General features: G+C 41.6%; 1 long non-coding RNA gene across 1 annotated transcript; it reads left to right on the plus strand.

Annotated features, from left to right (window-relative positions):
• The first annotated feature begins 485 nt into the window (after positions 1 to 485).
• On the plus strand, positions 486 to 2,697 carry LOC117012902 (uncharacterized). The gene is made up of 3 exons (XR_004421241.1): positions 486 to 621; positions 1,029 to 1,203; positions 2,571 to 2,697. It is a non-coding gene; the product is annotated as an uncharacterized LOC117012902 (long non-coding RNA).
• The last annotated feature ends 3,820 nt before the right edge of the window (positions 2,698 to 6,517 follow it).

The raw sequence follows: 6,517 nt of genomic DNA on the forward strand, positions 1-6,517 counted from the left end.
TCACTCTGAATCTCCCGGGGATGAATCTGTCCTGCCATGTGAATGGGGAGGGTCAGGAGATTTCCAAGAACCTCCCTTCTTTGACCTTGTTGGTTTTTGTTTTTGTTTTAATCACTTCTGGGAGGTAGAGAGTGAGGGAGGAAGCAGGGCTGCTCAAAGCCCTGTGAATCTCAGGCAACCTGGTCCCATTACTAACTGAACCAGACACCAGTGTAGACACAGGCTGGTCAGGTGGCATCTACACTGCCTTCCCACTCTCCACCCTCTTGGCATGAATGGGGTTCTGGTGAGTAATCACAAGACTTGCCTCTCTTCTGAAACCTGAAATCTGGGGGTGGTCAAAAGATGCCCTTTCCACTACTTTACAGACGAGGAAATGAGCCTCTTCCTAAGATGTCACTCACTCACATGTCAGTTGACAATCTACTGTGGGTGTTGGGAGAAGGGAGTACAGAGGTGGATAAAGAGCAGCTCTCTGCCCTTTAGGAACTCTGTCTAGTACAGGAAGGACACATGAGTAAACAATAATTGCAATTCAGTGTACAACGAAGGCGTACAACGGAGGTGACTGCTGTGGAAAAGGAGGCTGGACTCTGCTTGGTGGGGCAGGAAGACTTTGAAGTAGGTGTCAGTTGCGATTGGTCTTGGAGGGTGGGTTGGGAGTCCTGGTGGGGGAGAAGAGCACTTCAGGATGAAGTCAGTGCAGAGAGGCAGTGGTGGGAGACAACAGGGCAAGTGCAGGGAACTGTGAGCATTTTTCTGGCTGGCACAGAGGCTGCCTGGGGATAGGACCAGAGACTGGCTAGGGAGTTGGGGTCAGATCGCAAAGTTCTCACTTGCCAGGCTAGTGAGTTCAGACTGGACACCATAGGTGCAGGCAAGGGATGGTGCAACTTCTACAAAGAACCTAGATGAGGAAGTGTCTTGCCATGCTCAGAGGGAGCAAGGGTGGGGGAGAGAGAGGCACTGGAGGTAGTTCACTTAGTTTATTAATGTTTTCATTAAACTTTAATGGGGTTCTCTATTAGTCGGGACTCAAGGCCACCAGAACTCCATCCCTGCTCATGGCTTATTTCTACTCATCTCTGCCTGGCTGTGTTCTGCAAGAGACTTTCTTCACATGGAGGGAAGGTGGCCACCCCCAACGCTACACCTGTATCATCTCAAGCAGCAGTCCCAACATGAAGAGGACCTCCTTCCCATGTTTGTATATTAATCCCAAGGAAGGGTCTGATTGGTCCTGCTTTGTTAGTGATACCTGTTGGTCTAAACACTGTTGCTGGGGACCAGGGAAACTGAGATTAACCCATCCTGAGTCACAAGTCCACCTCTGTAGAGGAGGCATAAGCAGAGAGAGCACCCTGGACTCACAGCTCCTTAGGACCACATGGAGTGAAGGAGGGAGTTCCCCATAGAACAGGGGGTGCAGTTATCAGGAGGTGCATGGGAAATGAGCCAAACAGAAAATAATATTAAAAAGGAAGCTACCACTTCTGTGTGCCAAATGTTCTACTAGATGCTGGGGAGTCAGAGATCAGATCCCATCTCTACCATCAAATAGTTCCCAGTCCAAATGAGGGTTTCAATGATTAGAAATTGTCACAGTGATGATGGGATATGGGGATTTTCCAGATGCCTTGGGAATCCAAGAGAGGAGCCCCTAACCCAGACTGAGGCAGAAAGAAACCACGTTCCCCAATATGTTGCTCCTCGACTGGGTTATGAAAGATGAATGAGAATGAGCCAAGGGAAGAAAGGAAGAAGGAAGTTCAGGGAGAGGGAGTAACATATAAAGGTGTAAGCCATGCAGAGATGGCAAGTTTCTGGCTTGGGCAAAAGGCAAACTGTTTTGCAGTGTCTCGAGAAGTGGACACGGGAATGTCTGTGAGGTGAGAAGGACTGCAGCATTCAGACGGACACACGAGGAGCTTGTGGGGGGCTGTGGGTCAACCTGGTAGATACCAGTCGATGACTGGATGGTTTTGGATCCAGAGGTTGAGAAAAAGGATTAAGCTGTAGAGATAAATCTGAGATCATCCCAATGGGTGGTGGTTAAAGCCACAGGGGGAGGCTGCCACTCAGAGGGATTGACAGGAAAGCTAAAGATACGAAGCTGGAGAACACCCACATTGGCTGAGTGGTGAATACAGAGGGCACAGGCAGGAAGGAGTCTGAGAAAAGAACAGGTGCAGGTCAGCTGCTCATTGTGAGAAAATGATTTGTACTCTCAGGTCCCAAGGCCTTTGCATATGTAATTTAAAATCTTTCAGGGTAAAGAACAGATTGCCTACGAAGGAATGAAAATCAGATTGTCGTAAGACATCTCATCAGCAACCCCTGGTGCAAGAAGAAGGTTAAGCAAAGCCTGCAATTGGGGAGGGATTGGCAAGACTGTTAGTTGTCCCCGCATCTGTGCCCCCATTCTTACTTAGTAAGAGAAACTTGGGATTTTAGCCAGACAAATAGCCATCCAGAATAAAGATTACGTCTCCAGCTTCCCTTGAAGCTAAGTGTGGCCATGTGACTGAGTTCTGTCTGTCCTTTCTTTCTTTGCACTTTTCTCTATCCAGCCTGCTGCCTGGAGAGCCGATATGAGGCCATCATCTTGGACCATGAGAAGAAGAACCACATCTTATGTGAGGCAGAGTAAAAACACTGGGAGGAGCCGAGTCCCCTCTAGTCTTTTCCATGAGAAAAAGATAAACTTCAACTTATTTGAGCCATTGATAATTTGGGTCTCTTATTTACAGCTATGCTTAATCCTAACTGATATTGAGGGGAAATTATACCCAGCCAAAATATCAATCAAGTATGAGAATAAAATAGTCATTTTTGTACAGGAAACAATGCAAAAAGTCAGGAAGTAGATGTTTAAATACATCATTTAAAGCCCTACAAGTAAACAATAGGAGGAGGACATAGATATCTGAATGGCAGGGATTAGGGAAAGAAGAGAAGCAGTGAAAGCAACTTAAAGTCATCATCTTTCATTGCAAGGAATCAGGAGATACTGTTTAAACTTCATGAATTAGGTACAAAGATATTAGAATATTTTCAGGCATTATGGAAATACTATCAGGAGGGCTAAAAAGAGAAATGGTTGAAAATAATTTCTTCTCAGGGATAGGCCTCAGAGTTAATGGGGGAAACTTTACCTTTTCAATTTTACTCTCTTGCACAGTTTAGATGTATGTTTTTACTTGTATGTATGTAGGAAAAGCTCTAAAGGATACATACCTAACTCAATGCTGTAACCCTCCGGGGACAGGAGTGGACCCAATGGGGAAGAGTCTGGGAAAAGACTAAGGTTGCACTTTATAACTTTTTATATTATTTGGTGTTATGAAAATGAATGCTCATTATTTTTATAAAAAAATTTAAACGTGTATTTTTTAAAAGAGTGGGGAAGGGAAAAATAACACACAATGTGGTTACAGTTTGAAAAATACCACAGGCAGAAGGATAGGACCTGCAAGGACTCACTGCTCTGGCAGTGAAATCAGATGTCTCTTAGCGAGTCTGATTGCCCCTGAGTTTGGCCGCTGCCTAGATTTATCTTGTCCTCCACAGCCATACCGGAGAGGAGTTTAAAGAGAATTCCCCTCTCGGGAGGTGTCCTGCTCAAGTGTCCCACTTCCTGCTGGCATAGTTAGAGTTGGAATTATCAAAGAGCTGAGCAATCAGAGGCCCCTGCTTGCCAGGCGTGGGATTTCTTTGGTGACATAACTCCTTTAAATCCTAGTTGGCTGTCTGCCATTTCAATTCCTAGGGATGCCATGTGCAAGCAACCAATGCCAGAAATCTTGCCCAGTCACGAAACTTGACTCTGAACCTGGTTCTTGTGGTTTGTCTCTTAGCAACAGGCTTGGGGGCTCTGACTATCCATCTAGGCTTTAGGTTAAGATTCTTCCTTTGTATATAGACATCTGGGGTTCACTGCCCAGCATCCTTCTCCCATTCTCAGCCAAAAGATTTAATCTGGGATTGTTTTCTACCCCCAAATCTAGGGGTGTGCCAATCAGCATGTTCCCATCTCCTTGGCCAAAATGATTGTTCAGGGATGAGCCCATGATCTATGGCAGCCCAAACAGAGTGAATCACATGACTTTTGCTGAAAATGCTGGGACATGGGCTTGCTCTTTCATGATGATATTGAACAAAAAAGCTTATAGCCCCAGGAGCTAAAAGACCAGAAAAAAAGGGAGCTTAGCAATGCAGGAAACTTTTGGACGTGAGTCACTTTACTAGAGCCAAACACCACCAAAAAAACCATGGCCTAACTCCAATATCTGCCATCAAAGACCAAGTGAGGAGTCTAGATCCATCCTTGGCAGGCTGTAAGGAGACAACTGACCCTCCTTTCCTTCAACCCACTGTACTGTTGTCAACAAAAGGCTGAATAAGGAGTTAGGAATTTTATCCCCACTAAGAGTAAGGTCCTACCTCCCTCTGGGTCAGAGGAGATGGTGAGGAAAACCTGGGCTTCCACCTCTACCTGGCAGGAATGAGAGAGTGTCAACCTTTGCCTGAACAGTGTCAGAAGCAGCCAGATAAAACAGAAGGTTTAAATAAGATCTAGAATATCATAACATAATGCCCAAAATGTACAGATTTCAGTTGAAAGTCACTTGTCATATCAAGAACCAGGAAGTTCTCAAACTGAACGAAAAAAGAAAATGAATAGATGCTAATACAGATGACAAGTATGTTAACACTGTCTGGCACAGATTTTAAAGCAGCCATGATAAAAATGCTTCAACAAACATGCTTGAAACAAATGAAAAAACAGGAAGCCTATTCATCAAAGAAATAGAAACTTTCAGCAAAAAAAAATAGAAACTTTCAGCAAAGAAATAGAAGACATAAAGAAGAACCAAATGGAAATTTTAGAACTGAGAAATATAATAACTGAAATAAAAAATCCCTCAATCGATACATTAGCAAAATACAGAAGGGAAAGAGAAAAAGAATCAGTGTACTAGAAGATAGAAATTACCCAGCTGAACAACAGAGAGAAAATAGACTGAAAACAAAAATGAACAGAGCCTCAGGGACCTGTAGGACTATAATGAAAGATCTAACACTCCTGTTATTGGAGTCCCAGAAGGAGAGGAGAAAGACAGGGTTGAAAAAATACTTAAAGAAATAATGGCTGAAAATGTTGCAAATTTGGCAAAAGACATAAACCTACAGATTCAAGAAGCTGAGTGAACTCCAAATGGGAGTTCCACACCAAGACACATCATAGTCAAATTTTTGAAAACTAAACAAAGAAAAAGTGTTGAAAGCAGTGGGAAAGAAATAACATCTTTCCTATAGGGGAAAAATAATTCAAATGACAGTGGATTTCTCATCAGGAACCACGGAGGCCAAAAGGAAGTGACATGTTTTCCAAGTGTTGAAAGAAAGAACTGTCAGCCCAGAATTCTACAGAGGGTGCCAAAAATATATATATACACATTTTTATGAAAGGAAAACTGTATTAAAATTGTAACAATATATAACGATAACAAAAGATGAATACAAATCACGTTTGACTCCTGCAATTACAAGAGGTGCCCAAAGTGGTTACCATCAGTGTCCAGACAGTTTTGATTATGGCGAACTATTGCTTGAGCAACGTTGACCAATATGTCCCCTTGTATACATTTTTTTGGCCACCTGGTATATTTAGCAAAAATATCCTTCAGAAATGAGGGGGAAATCAAGACATTCCCAGATGAATAAAAATAGACCTACTCTTTAAAAAACAACTAAAGGAAAGGATACTACAAAAGAAGGAAACTTGGAACGTCAGGAAGGAAGGGAGAACATGATAAACAAAAATATGAGTAAATTCAATAAGCTTTCCTTCTTCTCTTGAGTTTTCTAAATTATATTTGATGGTTGAAGCAAAAATTATAACACTGCCTGATATAGTTCTAAGTGTATATGGAGGAAATACAGAGGGTACCAAAAAAAGTATACACACTTTAAGAAAGGAAAAGAATGGGATTAAAATTGTAATACTCAATATATACCAATAAAAAAAGATGAATACAAGTCATGTGTATATATTTTTTTGGTAACCCCAGTATTTAAGACAATTATACTAAAAATGGGAAGGGTAAATGGACATATAAGGAGGTAAAGTTTCTATATTTTAACTGGCAAAATGACAGCACTAGTAGACTGTGACAAGATTATATATATATATATAACTAAAGTGACTACTAAAATAAACTATACAAAGAGATATACTCAGAAACACTATAAGTAAATCAAAATGAAATTCTAAAATATGTTCAAGTAAGCCACAGGAAGGCAGGAAAAAGAAAGCAAGAGAAATAAAAAAAAAAGAACAATTTTAAAATAAAAAATGTAATGGCAGGCTTAATCCATAACATATCAGTAATTACATTAAATGTAAATAGTATAAATCTACCAATTAAAAGACAGAGATTGGCAGTATGAATGAAAAAATATGACCCAACTATATGGTGTCTACAGGAAACTCACTTCAAATATAACACTATAG

This window comes from Rhinolophus ferrumequinum, chromosome 21, assembly GCF_004115265.2.
Source record: "Rhinolophus ferrumequinum isolate MPI-CBG mRhiFer1 chromosome 21, mRhiFer1_v1.p, whole genome shotgun sequence".
Classification (NCBI taxonomy): domain Eukaryota; kingdom Metazoa; phylum Chordata; class Mammalia; order Chiroptera; family Rhinolophidae; genus Rhinolophus; species Rhinolophus ferrumequinum.